Source organism: Thalassophryne amazonica, chromosome 14 (genome assembly GCF_902500255.1).
Source record: "Thalassophryne amazonica chromosome 14, fThaAma1.1, whole genome shotgun sequence".
Lineage (NCBI taxonomy): Eukaryota > Metazoa > Chordata > Actinopteri > Batrachoidiformes > Batrachoididae > Thalassophryne > Thalassophryne amazonica.
Window position 1 is genome coordinate 28,625,245 of NC_047116.1, and position 22,751 is coordinate 28,647,995.

The 22,751-nt window shown below is 40.7% G+C and overlaps 1 long non-coding RNA gene across 1 annotated transcript; it reads left to right on the forward strand.

Annotated features, from left to right (window-relative positions):
- The first annotated feature begins 4,031 nt into the window (after positions 1-4,031).
- LOC117524217 lies at positions 4,032-7,613 on the forward strand. The gene is made up of 3 exons (XR_004564743.1): positions 4,032-4,316; positions 6,383-6,705; positions 6,836-7,613. It is a non-coding gene; the product is annotated as an uncharacterized LOC117524217 (long non-coding RNA).
- Positions 7,614-22,751: the final 15,138 nt, after the last annotated feature.

Below are 22,751 nucleotides of genomic sequence, written 5' to 3' on the forward strand. Positions count from 1 at the left end.
TGTAGCAAATGAGCAGCTTTTCTATTTCACCAGTATTTTTACAGCGTCACGGAGTGGCACAGAAAAAGGTTTCTCTCAAAACGTGACATTTCTCAACAACTTTAGAGAATGTGTCAAATCTTATCTCTGCAGTGACATCCATGTCTCTGTGTCCTCAACCTTTGAGATCAAGAGGTGCATGGGAAGAGGTCATGGAGTCGTGAGGTTCGATAGAGCTGTTTGATAATCCCGATACCTTTGCAGGAGGGTGAAGGTCCACATCTTTAGGATTCTCATTCTTCCCGTCTTACTATATGGTTGTGATACCTGGGTGATAACTAGTCCCCTGAAGTGAACACTAGATGTCTTTGCAATAGGTCTCCTTGGAGGATCCTTGGGTACAGTTGGAATTGCTGTGTCAAACGAACAGTTACCAAGAATTAAATGAGTATTGCTTACATTGTGACCGATTTTCGCCATGAAAATGGGCATTTTCTGGGCATGATCTATCACACAGGTGCCTCAATGTTGAGGACCCCGGCAGCTGGAGAAGACCAAGGGAATGCAGATGTTTCACCTAGGTGCAGCAGAAAGATGGTTACTTTGGGAGATAGGGATGGACCCGTTTTCTGCCTTGGTAGTTGCTATCCAGGACCTAAGGCAGTTCTGTAATTTGGTGAATCAAATCAAATCAATTTCATTTATATAGCGCCAAATCACAACAGTTGCCCCAAGGCGCTTCATATTGCAAGGCAAAGCCATACAATAATTACAGAAAAACCCCAACTGTCAAAACGACCCCCTGTGAGCAAGCACTTGGTGACAGTGGGAAGGAAAAACTCCCTTTTAACAGGAAGAAACCTCCAGCAGAACCAGGCTCAGGGAGGGGCAGTCTTCTGCTGGGACTGGTTGGGGCTGAGGGAGAGAACCAGGAAAAAGACATGCTGTGGAGGGGAGCAGAGATCAATCACTAATGATTAAATGCAGAGTGGTGCATACAGAGCAAAAAGAGAAAGAAACACTCAGTGCATCATGGGAACCCCCCAGCAGTCTAAGTCTATAGCAGCATAACTAAGGGATGGTTCAGGGTCACCTGATCCAGCCCTAACTATAAGCTTTAGCAAAAAGGAAAGTTTTAAGCCTAATCTTAAAAGTAGAGAGGGTGTCTGTCTGCCTGATCCGAATTGGGAGCTGGTTCCACAGGAGAGGAGCCTGAAAGCTGAAGGCTCTGCCTCCCATTCTACTCTTACAAACCCTAGGAACTACAAGTACATAAGCCTGCAGTCTGAGAGCGAAGCGCTCTATTGGGGTGATATGGTACTATGAGGTCCCTAAGATAAGATGGGACCTGATTATTCAAGACCTTATAAGTAAGAAGAAGAATTTTAAATTCTATTCTAGAATTAACAGGAAGCCAATGAAGAGAGGCCAATATGGGTGAGCTATGCTCTCTCCTTCTAGTCCCTGTCAGTACTCTAGCTGCAACATTTTGAATTAACTGAAGGCTTTTCAGGGAACTTTTAGGACAACCTGAAAATAATGAATTACAATAGTCCAGCCTAGAGGAAATAAATGCATGAATTAGTTTTTCAGTATCACTCTGAGACAAGACCTTTCTAATTTTAGAGATATTGCACAAATGCAAAAAAGCAGTCCTACATATTTGTTTAATATGCGCATTGAATGACATATCCTGATCAAAAATGACTCCAAGATTTCTCACAGTAATGAATGCAGCGAGATGTGGCACCAGCCCATCCTCCCACATCTGACCTGTCCAACTACTAGTAGATCTGATGGTATGTACTCACTGTATTTCAGTGGTACCCAAAGTATTCCAGAAAGGGCCAGAGAGTGCAGGTTTTCTTTGCAGTCACTGACTCCAGCAGGGGATTTCACTGATTAACATCACTTTGAACAGATGAGATGAGTTAATCAGTGAAACCCCCTGCTGGAGTCAGTGGCTACAAAGAAAACCTGCAGCCTTTTGGCCCTTTCTGGAATACTTTGGACACCACTGCTGTAGAATATATTTTATTATATAAAATTTCACTATGGAGGTCAACATTGGTATCTAATGACTGTATAATTTTGACCCAATGGTTTTGGGGTTGAGTAATGGCAGCAAAGGTCCAGCCTCGTCCAGTGGCCTATTTTTATGTGTTGACCTGGATTTGACCCAGAAAAAGCAGGTCAAAGTTGGAGGCATTTTAAGTCTTGAGAGAAGGGTCTGAGATGTACCTATGTGCCAAATATCTTGGTGTTACAATAATTTGATCACCAGCTCCATATAACTGTTCAAGTTATCAATGTATTATAGCAATTCTTCTTTTATTACAGATGAACATCATTAAATGGCAGCCTATGAAAAGCTTTATCTGGTAAATCAGAGTGAAAAGAACATGCTTTTTGACTCTTAGGCAATTTAAGTCATTAAATGTGCTCTACAACATTAAGAAGGACTCGTCCATTCTGTTGTCTCTTTCATTTGCATAATTTAATGAATTCAATTCATTGTAATGCAATACCAAGTGCACCAGGAATGTAGAATGACAGTTTGAGTTAATGAAATGTGTTAACGGTATCATCATTTGCTTGTATGTTAATTAGTCCAATTAATTTCCCCTGCTCAGTAATCTGAATATTGTAATAATCTTTGCACCCCTGCAGGAATGAAATTGGCAATGCACAGACCTCTGGGAAAATCTGCACAAGAATCATGCACACCCTCCTCCAAAATGTGAGTGCATTGGGAAAACTCTTGGAAGTTTAGGTTTCAAGAATGTTTTTCTGTCAGGGTCGTTTATGGGTTTGTGTTTCCACTCTTAAATATTGTAGACGGTGACCGTAATGCTTTCAGGTATTGAGTCAAATCGTGTCAACCTTTGAAAATGTGTCAAAGTGTGAAGCTTGTCTTACTTGCTGTTGTGTCAGAAACAATCAGGTTTTTCTGATTGTTTCTATATATTGTGATTGTGATTATATATTGTGACCTGATTGTTTATATATATGTACTTGTGATACCCTTGTTTGCGATGTCCATTTCAGAACTGGTGAAAATCAGTTATATTTTATTGAAATTATCATGGCCATAAGAAAATGTAATGGAGTGTATTTCAATAAACACTTCTTGCTTTATAGCCAACGGGAGATAAAAGTAGCACCTGTAAAGCTGCATACTCCTTTGTTTTTGCTGAGAGAGAACGTCTTTTAATGTGCACAGTCAGATCCTCTTTGTTACTGCTACGTTTTCAGCACTTCAAAAGAATTTTATGAAAGAACCATGAGACCCAATTCAATTTGATAATCCAAACAATTTCCATTCCATAATAACAAACGAAAGCCTTTAAAGTTTTGCCAGTTCCATATTGTTTGTGACTGACTGATGTTGTTTAAACCAAAAAGGTGATTGTGTGCTTTTATTGCACCATACGGGTTTGGGTGCTCTCCATCTGTGAAATTGTACATCAACATCTTTCAATTCATGTGCAAAAATACATAAATGCAATAAGTGTACAGAGGCAGGTGATCACCGTAATCATGTAATAACATTTCCAACTGTAGAGGAGATAGGATTCAAAATGCTATTGGGATTATGGTTCTTAAGCATGGAGAGGTAATGTGAACTGTTGGCAGAAATGACTTATTTCATTATACTGTCCCAAATATACAAAATCCTTGGGTGTTTCATTCCTATCTTTGCCCAATTTTAACTGTTTCCCCAGTTGTTGAAGGATAGGCCTGCAATTTTACAAAATGACTATTATTTGCCTTTCTCAAGGAATCAACAACTTGAAAGTACAGTGTAAGGAATTGTTGGGGATTTGCAGCTGCATTCATTTACATCTCTCTGAGATGTGAGAAATCCCACCGAATTTGGAGCATAAAGCGTTATATATGAAGCCCTACATTATTTGTAAGAAGAAAAAAAAACCCCTCTTGTATCTACCTTCATAACTTGTTTACACTCGGCTACTCAATGCTGTTTTGCCTCTTAAACTATTTGCATATTTTAAACCATCAGCAAAAAAAAAAAAAAAAGAAAGAGTTGTGTGTTTGTATTTTTCTAACAGATTCTTGCCCTTCATCATCTGAAAAACAGACTGAGATGGAGACAATCATTTTCTCAAGGCACGGAAGCACAGCATGGATCAACTCAATATCCTGATGGCCCCCGTCTACTCAATGTGGACAATTTCAACAGAAGGTCATCTTTTTTTTTATTTTATTCCAGAGACAATTTGGTGACCTCCCTGTGGAGCCTCAGCAGGATCAGAGGAGACAAACGGCTACAAAACTGCCATGTTGACATTGCGTTCAGTTCTGGACTTCTCAAGGTGAACATGGGGGTTTTTATGCAAACCTGGAAGCCACAGCCAGCATCTTGTTTGGATTTTCAGTTTCAGTTATTGCTTACCACCAGCAGTTTCATATGAAATCAACATGTCGTTTAAATTAAAGACATTCATCGGCCAATAGCATAATAAATGGTTATGCAAACTGCAGCACAGTGCCAAAGTAAATATACTTGTATATATTTTTTATTTCTTTTGTTTGTTTGATTCCATTGTTTTTCAGAAAATGAGATCAATATTTTGGCATCTATTTGGCACAGCCCTGGTGTTTTTCTTTTATTGGCAGTACTGTACAAAAGTCTTACCCCACTTTGTCTGTATGTGAGGTATTTTTTTTACATTGGTATGTCAGTAAATCAAGAATTTGTAATTTCCAGATGTTAATTTCTGGGTTGAGGGGAGTCACATGTTGGAGATGTTTGCCTATTTTATTGAAGAAAATAATATGTGGAAGAAAGTACTCTGATCTATGTATGTGTTCTGCCACATAAGAACTTGATTTGTTTGTCAGTATACACACTAATGCATGAGTCCACAAACGGGATAATAATTAATTGAACACATCATGTTCTCATAAAGCTCAAATGAATACAGTGTAAAAAAAAAAAAAGTGGTGCTGTTTATTTTGAACAATTAAAAAAAATACATCAAAGATAAATATATAGAAAAAGACAGAAAAAAAATCTGAAATCTAAGTTGCAGATTGGTCTTTTGTTAGCGTACTTAATTATTAATATTTTTTATGTTTAGAAGCTCCTCATTTTTTCATCATCTTTGATTTAGTATTGGGTTTTTCTTGCCTTACAAGAAAGCTGCACTTATGCACTCATCGATGTTGGCTATTGGCAGCTTTTTCTTTGATTCAATGTGTTGAATCAGTGTTGGCGTAGGTGGTTGAGAGAGCCACTCTGATTGTCTGTGCAGCTTTTTGCAAATCAGTACCCCAGAAGAGAAATGGAAGTGATGAAACCAAGTAAATGACAAAGTCAGGAGGGTACACACATATCGCATTTCATATATACAGGGTGACACCCCCCCCCCCCCCCCCCCCCAAAAAAAAAACCCAGAACCCATAAAAATTGTAATAAATCCTACAAAGGTGCAGCAAATTTCTTGAAATTTTCTGGACTTAAAGTTCAGTCTGTGTACGATCATTCCACAAAGTTTAAGTTATCTTGGTTGCTTTGCATAAAAGTCATGTTCTTTCAAAATTATGCTCCACATGGTATGATTGTTGGCGAAATAGGCCTCCAGGCAGAATGTCTTTTCCTTGGTTGATCAAGACATGTCTTGGGGAAGATGATTGCCTTTTGAATTATTAGAATTTATTATAATTTTATGGGTTCTGTTTTTTATTTTGTTATTTTGTTTTTTTTGGGGGGTGGGGTCACCCTGTATTTTGACACAGCTGTCAGTGACGAACAGGAGTGCAGTAGAACATTGTTTTGTATACCATTTTAGATCTCTACAGCAACGCGCTACTGGCAAGTGATGGTCTAAAGGTTAAAGCGGTGGGGGTGGGCTTGAGTTCAGAGGATCCTTGGTTGAAGTCCCTATCAGACTGAAAATCACTAAGTTGCTCCAAGTTGAGTGCCTTGGATGGCAGCATGCTGACATTGAGTGTGTGTGGCTGAACATGAGGCACAACTGTACAGGTGCATATAAATATAGAAATGCAGTCCATTTACTAGCGCCGCCTACTGGCATGAAGGGTTTACACACAGAAAGTACATGGTAGATGGCTGTCTGCTGTAGTCTCTCCAGTGTATTTAAATGCAATTTTTGTGGGGTGTTGGGAGGGGGGGCACAAACTCATAGATGTGTCTCCCCGGTGTGTACCCTCTTTCAAATTACAAAATTGAAAATCAAAGATTTGTTTGTTTATTTTTAATGCCTTTACACAGCTCACCACAAGGCCCTGGCCCACACTTTATGAACCACTGAATTAGAAGATTACAAAAACAAATTGTTGCTCACAGCAGTATTTGTTTTTGCAGTGTACAAAATAGAAAGTAATGCCTTTTTTTTTTTTTTTTTTTTTTTTTAAGATTGCTCCTCAAGGTCAAATGTGACAGCAGTTTGAACTGACTGGAGTCGAGTCGTGGAAAAGCTACATGACAGCAGTTTGCCTCCAGTGTTATTAAGCCCATTGAAAATGATTTAGGATATGAAAGGAATCGTTTTGTGTCTGGAAATGTACATTAAATGGTGTCAACAACATCCCTGAGGTCAGCATAGAGTCCCCACGGAGACTGAATCTGGCTTCTGCGTTTGAGGAAGGAACACCCTGCTCCCCCTCCACCCACCCCGAGCGGGGGCTCGGCGACGGCTCTCAGTTTCTCTCGTCATGTCCCTGGCAGCTTTGACACAGGTAATATGTATGCAGGCTGACAGTGCCCACGATGTGCAGCAGAGACAATGATGTACATATCATTTTCCTCCCTGACTGATTGAAGACTGTAATCTGTGCTGGACTTTCTCTCTGATTACACACGTCTCAGGGAGCAAAACAAGGACTCTGAGCTGCCACCGGCCACTGCGCTCATCCAGGGGCTTTCAGCCTTCAAGAGGACTAGAGTCCGCCTTTAAGGTGAGCTCAATTTTCCTCCCATTTACACTATTGTTACAAGTGTCGGATAGAATGCATCTGGTAGATGGTGGTCAAACAGCGGCTGTCTGAAGATGACATAGGAACAGAGATGTCTCTGCACGCCCAAGGTCATCCTATTCTGCAGCTCGGCTGCAGACGTTCAGAGCTGCTGCAAAGGCCCTGACAAAGAGAGGAAACTAATTCACACATTTTACATTCTTTATGTTTTGCATTTACAAAAGTGAAAGTGTCTCCTGCAGCTCTACAGGCCTCAACATGAAATATGCTGCACATATTATAAAAAAAAAAATCTGTATTCTTTGTGGGGAAGATGTTTCCTCTTGAAGGAAACCAATTTGAAGAATGAGTAAATGTAAATATGGTTGAAACAACATGCTGAGATGTTTGTCAAGAATTTAACCTGCCAGCATAACCTTGGGAGGAACACAGGTGACTTTATGGAAACATGGAGAGATTTCTCTGTTGACAATAGGTCAGTCCTTTACAGAACGTACCTATGCACATTACAAGGTGGGTCTCTGGGGAGAAGTAATGGGTTCTGGGCAATTGACCAACTTGCCATGCTTTAGTGCACCTGCACTGAGTTAGAGCTGTCATCATTACCACTTCCTCCAACGTTCCCCCACAGCAACCCAGACACTCCCACCTAGAGCGATATTTCACATTCCTGGAACATTTTCTGGTTTTATCATTCATCCCTGTGCGTGGAAGCGAAGCCCGTCTAGGTTACGATTTCAGTTTTAAGGTAACCTTTAACGGGCCTTTGGGGTACACACTAAAACATTAGTTTCCAAAATAGTTTCTCATTTCAGCTGTAACTGTGACTTGAACTTTAGGATAAAATAGCTTTAAACACATGTAATTTCCCATATCTTCTTTGAAGAAAAAAAAAAATCTAAAACAATATGAGCTGATTACTGTGTGGATTTTGTGGTGCTGGATCAAAAAGAACACTCTACGTGTTGGCCAACAGATATGGTTAAGTTCATTTTTACACGAACACGCCACAGTAGCACATGCAAGGGCATTGTTTGTGGTCCTATGTGTTTGTCCATTTGTTTGTGAACTTGAGGAGATAAAATACAATTTTGTCCAAAATTGATAAATGGTTGAGCTTCAGCAAAGGAGACAGTTTGATTTGGACAAAAATCTGTAAAAAAGATCACAGGCCAAGGTCAAGATTTGGGTCCAATGCTTACACAGTTTCAAGAACAGAGCTGGTAGCTCAGTGAAATAGAAGGTGGAGTATGACCCATGTAGACCTGGGTGTGATGCTTCATCTTCCCGGACTATACAGCTCTACATGGGTACCACCCTTGGCCATGGACTAGAATCCAATCATGGGGAATTATACATAGACTCTCACATACTTCATACTAGAGTCTAGGTATAAGTACTGTCACCAATAGGCCTCAGGACCTATATATGACTTATGTCTTGTATATCCGAAATATTTAGAATGGCTATTCCAAACAGCTGGATAATGATGATATCAATGTCCATTGCTTACTGTTGTTACCTAATCTCCCTAATTTCTCCAAAATTATTAGTTCTATCAACTTTCTGATTTCCCAGCATTCATCCTTGAGCCAAAATACATAAGCATACCATACGACAAATGTCAGCTCTCCCCAGTTTCTCCGTGATCGAAGCGATATACATGCACAGACGTACACAGAGGCCACTTGGCTTTAATATATAGATAGCCTACTACAGTATCCTTTAGCTTGCGCCATTGGACCGTAATCTTCAGAGTCGTTGCAATGATGGGAATGAGGCCAGGCAGACAAAATGTTCTACTGCTACTTTAGGGGTGTCTGCAATCGTATTACAAGATTCTGCCAGACATGAATATGGGAAATATTAAAGGCTTATTAACCAACTGCGAGGTCCGTACAGGGAAATATCCGCACAGCCAGCCAAGTCCATGCGAAAGGCACCGTAGCATTGCAGCCATATAATAAACTGTATTGTATATGGCTGCAAACGCTACGCGTGCTCTGATTGGCTGATAACTGGTCAGATATTTTCCCATATCGGACCGGTTTTCCATAACAATCACTCCGAAATGCCTATTTTCTTACAAACTAGAAGTAAAAAACACAATTAGAAAAAGCAAGTCAGACATGAACATACTCCATAAATATCTAAACAGCATTTGAAAAAAAAAAAAAAAAACAGATTGAAAGCTTACCAGCTAACTACCGAACCATCTGTTAGCAAGTTCTTCATGCAAGTGAAGTCAGCAAGTCGGACTACGAGCTGTTAGCAGCTTTATATTCGGGCAATACTGTAAGTTTGCGTGTTATATATAATAGCCATATAATAAATGAATGATTAAACGCGGCTCGCACAAAAGACCGTTCCCCTACCAGGTCAGCCAAAGGGGAACTCCCCGTTAGCCAGCTAGTGGGAACGTCTTTTCAATTGGGACCCGGGACTTTCATCCCGCTACACATCTCCCCACCATTTTTGACTTTGTCCTGAAGTCACAGGTGCATGTTAGCATACTCTGATGATCCACATCTTGTTCGTGACGCCAGATTGAAGCAGCAGGGGACCTTCGTGGCCGGGACAACGGTGGGATCGAACCCACTGCGGCTCGCACAAAAGACCGTTCCTCTACCAGGTCAGCCAAGGGGAATATATATATATATATATATATCAAAATCAAATCAAATCAAATCAATTTATTATAAGAGCGCCAAATCACAACAACAGTTGCCCCAAGGTCCTTATAATTGCAAGGCAAAAGCCATACAATAATTACAGAAAAAACCCAACGGTCAAAACGACCCCCTATGAGCAAGCACTTGGCGACAGTGGGAAGGAAAAACTCCCTTTTAACAGGAAGAAACCTCCAGCAGAACCAGGCTCAGGGAGGGGCAGTCTTCTGCTGGGACTGTTGGGGCTGAGGGAGAGAATCAGGAAAAAGACATGCTGTGGAAGAGAGCAGAGATCAATCACTATATTAAATGCAGAGTGGTGCATACAGAGCAAAAAGAGAAAGAAACACTCAGTGCATGATGGGAACCCCCCAGCAGTCTAAGTCTATAGCAGCATAACTAAGGGATGTTCAGGGTCACCTGATCCGCCCGAACTATAAGCTTTAGGCAAAAAGGAAAGTTTTAAGCCTAATCTTAAAAGTAGAGAGGGTTCTGTCTCCCTGATCCAAATTGGGAGCTGGTTCCACAGGAGAGGAGCCTGAAAGCTGAAGGCTCTGCCTCCCATTCTACTCTTACAAACCCTAGGAACTACAAGTAAGCCTGCAGTCTGAGAGTGAAGCGCTCTATGGGGTGATATGGTACTATGAGGTCCTAAGATAAGATGGGACCTGATTATTCAAAGCATTATAAGTAAGAAGAAGAATTTTAAATTCTATTCTAGAATTAACAGGAAGCCAATGAAGAGAGGCCAATATGGGTGAGATATGCTCTCTCCTTCTAGTCCCTGTCAGTACTCTAGCTGCAGCATTTTGAATTAACTGAAGGCTTTTCAGGGACCTTTTAGGACAACCTGATAATAATGAATTACAATAGTCCAGCCTAGAGGAAATAAATGCATGAATTAGTTTTTCAGCATCACTCTGAGACAAGACCTTTCTAATTTTAGAGATATTGCGCAAATGCAAAAAAGCAGTCCTACATATTTGCTTAATATGCGCATTGAAGGACATATCCTGATCAAAAATGACTCCAAGATTTCTCACAGTATTACTAGAGGTCAGGGTAATGCCATCCAGAGTAAGGATCTGGTTAGACACCATGTTTCTAAGATTTGTGGGGCCAAGTACAATAACTTCAGTTTTATCTGAATTTAAAAGCAGGAAATTAGAGGTCATCCATGTCTTTATGTCTGTAAGACATTCCTGCAGTTTAACTAATTGGTGTGTCCTCTGGCTTCATGGATAGATAAAGCTGGGTATCATCTGCGTAACAATGAAAATTTAAGCAATGCTGTCTAATAATACTGCCTAAGGGAAGCATGTATAAAGTGAATAAAATTGGTCCTAGCACAGAACCTTGTGGAACTCCATAATTAACCTTAGTCTGTGAAGAAGATTCCCCATTTACATGAACAAATTGTAATCTATTAGATAAATATGATTCAACCACCGCAGCGCAGTGCCTTTAATACCGATGGCATGCTCTAATCTCTGTAAAAACATTTTATGGTCAACAGTATCAAAAGCCACTGAGGTCTAACAGGACAAGCACAGAGATGAGTCCACTGTCTGAGGCCATAAGAATCATTTGTAACCTTCACTAATGCTGTTTCTGTACTCTGATGAATTCTGAAACCTGAATGAAACTCTTGTGATATATACACACACATTATACAAATAATGGATGGTAAGGAGTCCAACATAGAGAAATATTGGATGAAGAAAGTTATATTGGATGAGGCATAGCCGAGTCCAGTATAACTTTTCTGATGCGATGAATGCTTCTAAAACATCAGTAGCGTGCTTGTCTACCTTCTTAGTGTTTTTGGCATCCTTGGAGTTCAATATTTCCACCAGTTCCTCCTCTGTGAACTCAGCAAACCTTGCTGGCAGATGATTTTCTGCTGTTGCTGACATGTTTGTTGCCATTTTTTTCAACCAGCATCTGTCAGCTAGTTCCTGACCTTCGTATGTCGTGCTCTGATTGGCTAGCTGTTGGCAGTAAGCTCTAACGCTATTGGTCAGTGGGAACCGATCCAGTAGAACTTTTGGTCCTAGCCTTTTTGGATCCAACATAACTTGGCTCCAAGCATGCCAAAATAGAGGTAAATGATGGACAGAAAGGCTAAGCTGTGATTGGCTATTGCAATCTGAGTGGAGAACATATATATATATATGTGTGTGTGTGTGTGTGTGTGTGTGTGTGTGTGTGTGTGTGTGTTTGTGTGTGTGTGTGTGTGTGTGTGTGTGTGTGTGTGTGTGGTGTGTGTGGTGTGTTGTGTGTGTTTTGAACCCTCAGACTGTTGTTTTTACATCTTTTGGAGGGACCCAAGTCTTATCAGGGAGGTCTGACCCACTCTAATTCAAACCATGGCTTCGGTCCCAAATGACACAGAACTTTGAGGTTTAAATGTGTAATCAAGCATTTGGTTCTTTGTGCAATATTGATTGCCATGGCAACAATTTTGTCATAAACTTCACTTTGGAGAAGGGGGCGTGTCTGCGTTTCTCTTCCTCATGCTGTGGGTGTGTCACACACACAACCTCAGACTAGCTCAGTGGGTGTGGAGAATGGAGAATGCGCAATGTGACACATATGTCACATGTATGTCACAGAAGTTGAAAATGAGGTTAATGGCCCCTTCGCACATAACACGAAAGACGCAGAAACTGGAAGAAAATCCATGAACCAAACACAAAATGGGGAACCACCAAACATTCCACCTGCTGTCGTGAGGGATGCACAGTCGCACAGGTGTGCACAACACACCAGCGATGGTTTCGTGCATGCTCATGCATGCGCATGAACACAGTGTGAGCAGCTAGAACGTGTTGCACCACATCCCGCCTCTGCTGTGGTGAAAAAAGATAAAAACCACACACCATAAAAAACACTGCATTTTATTGAATCCCTCTTATTGAGCGGACAAGTATGAACTGTCTTTTCCTCTGTAGATAACCCATGATCACAGATGTACAGTCATGACATGACATGAATGTAGCAGTGCTCTTTCATCATGTCCATATCTACTGATCCGGCGTGTCTAGTCAGCCCACGCGTGTGTCTGGCCTGATACGCGTGTCCTGTGGGCGGCGCGCCACAGAACAGACGTCACGTCATGTGGAACGGAGCTCACATTAAATAAACAATAAATGCCACGTGCAGGATTCGAACCTGCAGTTTACAAAAGCTCTGATTAATAGACGGAAACTTTACCACAGTGTTACAATCGCTGTCTTAAAAATGCATTTAAAAAAGAGAAATTAGATGATGCAGGTGAAGAGGAAGTTTTCATTGTATTTAATTATGGTAAAAAACTGCTGTAATAACTGGCAAAACGATGTTTGTTACAGCGTATGTTTGGTGATGCGTGACTGAAAGTGGCGCATTTGTGGCACTGTTGGCTTGGCATAGCCCTGCAGCACGCCGCTCACAGGACACACATGTCCTGTAAGACACATGACATTCGGATCACCTTCTGCGTGTTATGATCTGACAGACCGTTTCACCTGGGACAGCCTGTCAATGTGCACGCTGTGCACTCGATCACTGCAGCCCGTCACATCAGCGTATATGTTTTTATGTATGTCCACGTGAGGACAGCAAGCAGACACGTGCATCACAGTGGACAGTTGTAAGGTCATCAAAACCGGTACGTGTTCCCCAGCTGCAACGTCCAGAACCGGACATCTCAACAGCCGCTGCTGTCAGCGGCCACGCCCCCTATCCATTCAGCGCACACACCAACGTGTCACTCTGTGTTATGTGATCATTATTTTTTAGTTATTTGTTATGTAATATGTAGTTATTGTAATACTTTATTAATATACCTGTCCTGGCTGTGGTCTCTGTGTTTTAATGTGTGTGCGAATGTTGTGGCGAGGTGTACGAGGCGTTAGAGGCGGCTCTGATTTTTTACGAATGCGATGCAATTCCTCCTTCGTGTGCTAGTCGGCTTCAATCGTGTTATGTGTGAAGGGGCCCTAAAATTTTGTTTGAAGTAGAGCAACTAGACATTAATATGGCTGTTTAAGGATGTTTAACATGAAAGGTAGATAATACGTACCTGTAAAATGTATAAAAATCGATTTTGCATGCAACTACTTAAATTGTTCTCATAGACAGCTAAAGCAAATGAATAGTTTATTGATTTGAGCTTGCTCACTCTGTACATGGCAGTTATTGTCAGTTACAGCCCAACGTACAGCACTGTTGTCACAAAAAAGCTTCTTTAAATTAAAAAAAATTATATAAGCCTTTTGGATAGTTGGTCTGCAGAAACTTCTGATTCGCAGATGTTTTTCCCCTCAGTTTTCACTTTCTCCTCCCACCCACGTCTTATATCAGTGTTTGCCGGATCCAAAATGACCAGCTTTGAAAATGAAGAGAGGAACTTTACATTGTGCCAGAAAAAGGAATGGAAATTACGGGCAGTGTCAGATAATTGAGCTTGTCGCAGGAGACATGTTAATAACAGACGGAATGCAGAAGACTTGTCACTCCGTACCCTGGGTGACGACTATTTTCTGTGTACTAAAGTAGGCTTTACGGGTTTTCTATGTCAACATTTTATTGAGTCTTAAGTAAATAAATGTGAAAGTGGTCACTGGATCCTTAAACTCTGGACATAATGAACTCTATATGGTGGATCCTTGATCTCTGGACATAAATAGAAATAAAAAAACAAAATCTGTAGTTTTTGTCAAAAGCATTTCCTTTCAGACATTATTGGCATCAGTGTCTTTCCATACGTCTGAGATGAGCTCTTGCAGCTGGCTGTGCTGCACATCAGGATATAATTCATAAAGAATGCAGGACGTCTCATTTTGGGAAGAAAAAAACATTTTAGTGTAGTTTATTGTCTGTATTACAGCGTTCGTAAAGAGGTGTAATTTAAAACCAGCAATTTGTTATTAATTCCCACCGGACTCTGTCTCGGCAGAGAGCCACACAGCGTTTGGAGCTGTGCCAACGGAACGGACGGTTGTCGTTTCTTGACTGCAACAACGAGTCCCAGCTAGTGACTTTAATCCACACAAAAGTGACTCACAATTAACATATTTTAATGGCTTTGAGAGGGGTTAAGAAGCGGACTTGCCACTTCTGAAGAGCAGCGAATCAAAGACCCAATGAGCCAGAGAATCAAGCATTGCTTCATTGGTTCACGCTTCAAAGTTGAGCCGCGCTGCAGAAACGGTTGATTATAGACCTGCTGCAGGGTCTGTAATCAATGTAGAGGAATGATCATTTTCCCGTCAAACACCCTCAAAAACAATGGCCGCTGTGAAAGACCGATAAGGGAATCGTTAAGCACAAAGGCTGTTGATTTCAGTGGATTGAATCATTTCTTAACGTTACCCCAAAAGAACCGTTTTCGATACCCAACCCTAGGTTTTGGTGACTTTATAGCTTTATTTCTCTGTGTTGTCATGGAAGTCATTTCTGATTTGTGATATAAAAGCATTTCTGCAGCACAATGTAACTTCCACCTTTGACTACTGTTGACAACATAAATCACCATCCAGCCTGTCGCTAATTCAAGAGGAAAAGTTGAACCCCTCTGTTGACAGCACTTACTTTTATGCCATGTGGTGTGCCATTCACACAATCACCATTGGTGCAATTTTCCGCTGCCATACACCGTCAATCTCTGAATGCAGCTTTTATTGTTCAGTGTGTCAAATAGCCGCCTTTGCTCCATCCAGTTGAGCTTTGCGTTTAGCCCAGTCATTTTCAACCTTTTATTTTTTGTTTAATGGAGTTTAAATGAAGCAGTTAAAATGTAGACATTTAGATTTAATTTCATGGGTTTAACAAAAATATTGCATTAATCATTTAGAAGTTACAGAATTTTTAGCATAGTCCCTCCATTTCTAATATAAATCATCACTTTTATATCCAGTTTTATTTAGACAAGTCAGGATGGATACCTAAGTTGCAGTATTTTTTTTGTTTTGTTTTGTTTTTTAGCTAATTTGAAACTTATACTCCATTGTAACTTGTATACTGAAAATTCACACATTTGTCAATACTAATAACAACTTTTATATAAATTTTTACTATAAATCAAAGCAAAATAAATAAACTCTAATAATAAATGAATAAATGGTGTGGCGTAGGCATGGTGGCCAAGTGGTTAAGTATGCTTTTTTCCAATGTGGAAGGTTGTAGAGTTGTATCAGGAAGGGCATCCGGTGTAAAGCTGATGCCACCTCGGGTGAGAAAGGGAGAAGCCAAAGGGACTTACTTCATCAAAGAATAAATGACAATAATAAAGTACAGTACAACAGTACACAAAAATCCCAAATTAAAGAGTTGATAATACAGAAAAGGGAGCCACTTATACTCCAGTGTGGCTTACAGTTTGGATTTCTCAAGAGGAATTTTTTTTTAGCAGGTGCGACATACATTCTGCATAATACAGTATCTCAATGACTAAGAAATACAGAGAGTGTGGTGCTGTCAAAGTCACCCATGACAACTCTGAAGGTGTTGCCTTTTGCGGATGTAATTGGAGAAATTGTGACTCGTGCAACTTTTGTGTTGCATCTGCAGTTATACAGCTTCATGGTGTAGTGGCACAGAGAAAAATTTTCTTCAAAAATAAATTAAATTTTATCTCTAGTTTGCCACAAAAACACATCAGATAGTCAAGCCTGGATTTGATCTGTTTCCATGTTTGAAAATCTTCTGATCTACACATATTCTAGTCAGATTGACCATACAGTACCTGTACTATTTGTTTGTTGCTGATAAATGAAGTCCTCCAAGATAAATTCAGTGACTTGGAAGTGTTCATGTATCCCTCCCCTAACATGTCTGAAGAAAACTGACTGTAAAAGGTTATTTTTTTCAGAAATACTACTTATATTTACTTTGTCCCATTACTTATGGTCTCTGAAAAGGAGGAACTATGTAAATGGATAGCTGTAATTCCTAAGTGGTGAATATGCCTTTGTCCACTCCCTTGTATTAAATGATGCTACAAGCACATCTTGTTAAATTTATATTCCTTCGTGGTGGTGTGCAGAGGCCAAATACCTAAAATGGTCACTTTCCAGCTACTTATGGACCTGACTGTAATTCACCACACATTAAATGTGTTCAATCTGTTAAACTTGGTGTAACCAGTCAGTACCTAGCCATTTAGGAATTATTTTTCATTCAAATTAACTGTTTTTCCTGACCATTAAGGCCCCCCAAAAAGGGCATTTTGGGGGTCGGCCCTACTTTGAGCCAAATTTTCTCCATATTACAAATAATTCAGGATACTTATTCCTGCATTCAAATGATGTCATCACAGGATACGTTTGAAATCACATTCTTTTCTTTCAACAGAGACTAGGTATGTCAGGCAAGGTACTTGGAAAATAGATTTGTGGTTTAAAAGAATGTTCTTTGAACATCGATAAATTGAAAACTATACAACCAAAGAACCTTTCATTAGGTGTAAAATTGACAATAGGTACAGGTGGAAAGGCCCCTGGGAAGACATCAGTATCTGTTTATCTAGTCATTATACCTTTAGAGGTAGTATCCTTCAAAGTTTGCAAGAAAATATGTTGGTGCAAGTGCCATGCCCCCTTTTTGGAAGTTCTGGAAGGAAACCAATTTGGAGTATGAATCTAATATTTTTAGATTTTTCATACTGGACCTATAATCTACACAGTATATGAAAATAAGCAAATGCCTGGATGCAACCAATACCTGGGAGCAACTTTGTTGGCAGTTACATGCATCAGTTTTTGTGTTAAAAAAAAAAAAATTGCAGAACTAGTTTTGCTTGCAAACTTGTGATAGCCTCCAGGGGAGTCATTTTCCTTTTTTATTCATATATTTATTTATTTTTATTTTTTTTTTATGTGAAGTAATTTTATTGGATTTAGTACCGAAGGAATTTTGTTTGTGGTTATCACAAATATCCACCACAGCAGTTTTTCTTCTCAGGCTACAACCTAAACCCTCCTCTTTCATTCGGATTAAATGCCTATATATGCTGACATGTAGGATAAAAGGCCTATATGTGCCAAATCTGAACAGAAATATTTGAACTGTTGCTAGGTCATGATGGATGCAGGATACTTCCTGGGGGAACATGCTGCCAGAGGGGCTCAAATGCAAAAATCCTTTAGTCTTCTAAATTCATACTTTGCTATTTAGAGATGAGTTAAAATTACTTTGTGGCCTAGACTAATGGCCACCCACTTTCTTCCTTTTAAACTGGCTTGTTGCGGGTAGGACACTCGGCTGTCATCTCTTGACCTGCTAGCCACCACCTGCACTAAGGTCACGTCACCGTCATCAGAGGTGGATAGAGGTGCTGGTGAGTATGGTAAGTCGGCACCTCTGCTAGATTTAATAATACTACATCTGACGTCAAGCCTTGTTTTGCAGATCATTCAGTCCCAAGCAGGAATAGTGGTGGGTGGTACTTAATGTTGTTCTTGTTTTCATGGCGTTACGGTCATGGAATTCTGGCATTACAATAGGATGCTACCCCAAATGCAGTCAGTTGCTCTAATGCACTTACATGTTAAATGTATTGGCAAGCCCCTGTGCTCAGTAGTTATTGGCTTGTATCACTGTAAGCTTGCAGTAATTCTGTAACTCAAGCTACATTGTCACAGCAAGTAATATTTTTAGAAACATTTTATGTCTTAAATTAATTGCGTTGAATGTTTGATAAGGTGCAATAAAAAAAATAGAAGTTTGGAAAGCAATCAGAAGAGGAGCTCTGTAGTTTATCAGATCATGTATTATTGTTGTTTTTGTAAGGCAAGACAAAAAGTTGAAACCTTGCATAGATCAAAAAAAAAATAAGCTAAGGCATTCTTGAGGTAATGTATAAATATATATATATATAATGTCTTTATTAACATCGCTAAGGGTCCCTTCACACATAGTCCGAATAAGTACAAGTTAGGGCGAATCATGGTGGAACAGCTCATATGAAACCACGAAAACATTGAGCCGACGGGCAGGCGTGAACGTGCTGCTGCGACGGTCTCGTGCACGCGGGACCACAGTGCGATCAGCTGCAAGATATGTAACCGCGAGAGGGATCGAATGGGTTCTCATGGGGCACACTCTGTCTTTCAGCCACTGTGTGCAGATAGTTGTAGTAACAAGTGTACGAGGCATTGGAAGCAGCTACGATCTTACACATATTGCATACGATTCCTGCTTCATGCGCACTTCATGCGCAGTTCGACCACATTCATACTATGTGTGAAGGGGCCCTAATGCTTGGCAAAACATCTATATATTTTTAAAAAATGACAGTTACAGATTAGGACAAAATTATAAGTGGCCCCTCCCCCCATTAAATTGAAATTTTTCATCAAAATTTTCCTAAATTGCTTTTTAACAGAGCAAGGAATTTACAACACAGCATTTCTAAACATCCTAGTTTTATTTTGCATGCTTACATTATTTCATTTTGCACACAGAAATAAAGTTATTTCACAAAAACCATAAAATTCCAGGATCAAAATTATTAGCCCCTCTGATGCCAATAGGCAATTGTGTGTCCTTTTTGCTGGTTAACAGCCTTTTGTTGTAGTTTTCAATAACTTTCTGCCATGACTCCTGAGGAATCCCAGTCCATTCTTTTTTGCCAAATCTCTCATACTCCTCCAGGTTTGATGGTCTTCTGGCATGGAACTTGGTCTTCAGTCCCATCCCGTTCCTCCCACACATTTTCAATGGGATTCAAGTCAGGGCTTTGTGCAGGCCAGTCAGTAACATTTACTTTGATCTTCTGGAGGTAGTGCTTCAGCAGGAATGGCCTATGTATTGGGTCTTTGTCTTTGGAAGACAAAGTGAAGACCCAGACCATTTTGCTGCTGACTGCTTGAGGGTTTTTTTCAAAGTCTTGACATATCCTTCTTTCTTCATGATTCCTTCCACCTTGAGGAGATTCCCAGTTCCAGACGCAGTAAAGCATCTCCCAGCATAACACTCCCACTGCCGTGTTTCACTGTGGGGACTCTGTTCCTTGGGTTATACTTCTCTTCTTTCTCTCTCCAAACATAAGCACTGTCCCTGTGGCCAAAGAACTCTAGTTTTGTCTCATCGGACCAAAGAACACATTTCCAGTGTGAATAATCTTTTCCAGGTTGTCCTGAAGGCATACTTCAGTCTTGCTTGAAGGTGTCTCTACTGCAGAAGTGGAGTTCTTGTTGGTCTGCAACCTCACAGTTCATTCTTGTCGTGGGTTCTAGTGATTGTCTTCTTTGAGACTACAATTCCCAACTTGGTTAAGTCATTCACTAGTGTCTTGGCAGTTCTAGGGTCTTTAGACACATCTCTCACTAATTTTTTCTCCAGAGTCTTTGAAACCTTTCACTTCCTACCTCTGCCAGGCTTGTTCTGTACTGTGTGGCTCTCTTTGCATTTCTTGATGACACTTCTCACTCCACTTCTTGACTCTTTGCAACACTACGATAACGTTGTATATCCTTCTCCTTCTTTGTGATCATCAACAGTTCTTTTTCTCAAGTCTAAAATGATTATTTTGTTTTTAGTATGATGCTTTCTCAAGTGACAACTCGAACCCTTACTGACGTTTTTACCGTGTGTACATTGGAAGATACCCCTCAGTTTTAACTTGATTTCACAAGCTTTGAGCATTACAAAATTAAAGCACATCATTGCACAACAGTAGTTTGTGCTACGGTTCAACAAAATGTCAGTTCTTAAGGTGACTAATCATTTTTTAACCCTGGTAGTTTTTGTGAAATAATTTTGTTTCTTTGTGCAAAGTAAAATAATGTAAGCATCCAAAATAAACTAGGATGTTTTAAAAATGCTTTCTTAAATAAGCACTTGGGAAAATTTTGAAAAAAATTTAAATATTATAGGGGCTAATAATTTTGTTCTCATCTGTATGGGATGTAGTATCTAGATGCCACTTGTATTATAGTTATATTATTTATTATAAATGTATGAGGTCTGTTAGAAAAGTATCCGACCTTTTTATTTTTGCAAAGACCATATGGATTTGAATCACGTGTGATTGCATCAGCCAAGCTTGAACCTTCGTGCGCATGCGTGAGTTTTTCACGCCTATTGGTTGCATCATTCACCTGTGAGCAGGCTTTGTGTGAGCAGTGGTCCACCCCTCTTGTCGGATTTTTATTGCGAATAAATGTCTGAACGATTTGGAGCTTTGCTGCATCAAATTTTTCCAGAAACTGTGAGAGACAGCCAGGTGGACACCATTCGGAAAATTCAGATGGCTTTCAGGGACAATTTTATGGGGATTACACAGATTAAGGAGTGCTCCAGCCGGTTTAAAGACTGCCCACAGCGTCTGACAGCGCGGCGCACTCCAAGCGCCGATCGACAGGCTGACACCCCGCTGAAACAACCAGATCATTTCCAACGTGAAGGCTTTGTTGATCCGGGACGTCGTCTGTCTTCCTCAAAAATGGCAGAAGACGTGGACATCAAGACTTTTTCGGCACATTCCACTGTTACAGGAGTTTTTTTCATGGAAAGAGAAGCGGAGGGATGCGCCACAGAGCCGCGAATGGCGCGGGACAAAACCACCTCCGTGTTGGTCTCACAGGATAGCTTTCAGACGGCTTTCGGTGGCTTTTCAGTCATGTGACTATCCGAGAAATTGTGCATGAGCTGGACATGCCAGAACATGTCCTGTGAGGCTTCATCGCGGCATTGCTTTGCGCCATGCGGCTCCACCGCGACGCGCGGAATTCCTCCGCACGTCTGTCTCAATGTGCCGAAAAGTGCAGATGTCCACGTCTTCCGCAATTCCTGTGGAAGTCAGACGACGTCCCGGATCAACACAGCGTCCAGTGTGGAAATGAACGGCACATTCCACTGTTACAGGAGTTTTTGTCATGGAAAGAGCGGAGGAATTCCGAGCGTCGCGATGAAGCCTCACAGGACATGTTCTGGCATGTCCAGCTCATGCACAATTTCTCGGATAGTCGCACGACTGAAAAGCCACCGAAAGCCATCTGAAAGCCGTCCTGTGAGACCAACACGGAGGTGCTTTTGTCCCGCCATTCGCGGCTCTGTGGCGCATCCCTCCGCTTCTCTTTCCATGAAAAAAACTGCTGTAACAGTGGAATGTGCCGAAAAAGTACTGATGTCCAGGTCTCCTGCCATTTTTGTGGAAGTCAGACGACGTCCCGGATCAACAAAGCCTTCATGTTGGAAATGATCTGGTTGTTTCAGCGGGGTGTCAGCCTGTCGATCGGCGCTCGGAGTGTGCCGCGCTCTCAGACGCTGTGGGCAGTCTTTAAACCGGCTGGAGCACTCCTTAATCTGTGTAGTCCCCATAAAATTGTCCCTGAAAGCCATCTGAATTTTCCGAATGGTGTCCACCTGGAGGTCTCTCACAGTTTCTGGAAAAATTTGATGCAGCAAGCTCCAAATCGTTCAGACATTTATTCGCAATAAAAATCTGACGAGAGGGGTGGACCACTAGCCCCACACAAAGCCTGCTTACAGGTGAATGACGCAACCGACAGGCGTGAAAAACTCACGCATGCGCACGAAGGTTCAAGCTTGGCTGATGCAATCACACGTGATTCAAATCCATATGACTTTTGCAAAAAATAAAAAGGTCGGATACTTTTCTAACAGACCTCGTATTTATATTGTTATTTATTTGAGTGTTTTTTTAACCAATTACTGATTACCTCTATACCAAAGAGCACCTTGTGGGATTACACACAGTTTTTCCAAACAGATGCTGTTTAGCTTTTGACATTTTATTTATTCTGCATACAGCAAGATTAAAGTTCTGTTCCACACAGTGAGGTACCAACATTTTGAAAGAGATTCTTTATCATTCTTTGTAGTGATGCACATTTTGACAATGCAGTGTGTTCCTTGTTACGCAGCAGCACTGGGTTGTTGTGGGTATCGGACAGAAACAACGTGAGAAATCATCAGTTCGTTGTCCTCTCACAATTACTTATGACAGTTTAAATCCACTTCTAGCCTCAACAAATGCTTTGAACCAACTATTTCAATCTAAGCTCTTCCTGGCTGTCAGAGAAGATAAATGAAGCCTTCAAATCCACTGAGGTGCAGCTTGACTTGTTATCCTTAAAAAAAATCCCTGAGGTTTGTGCAGTACTGATAATCCAAGAAGGAACCAACAGT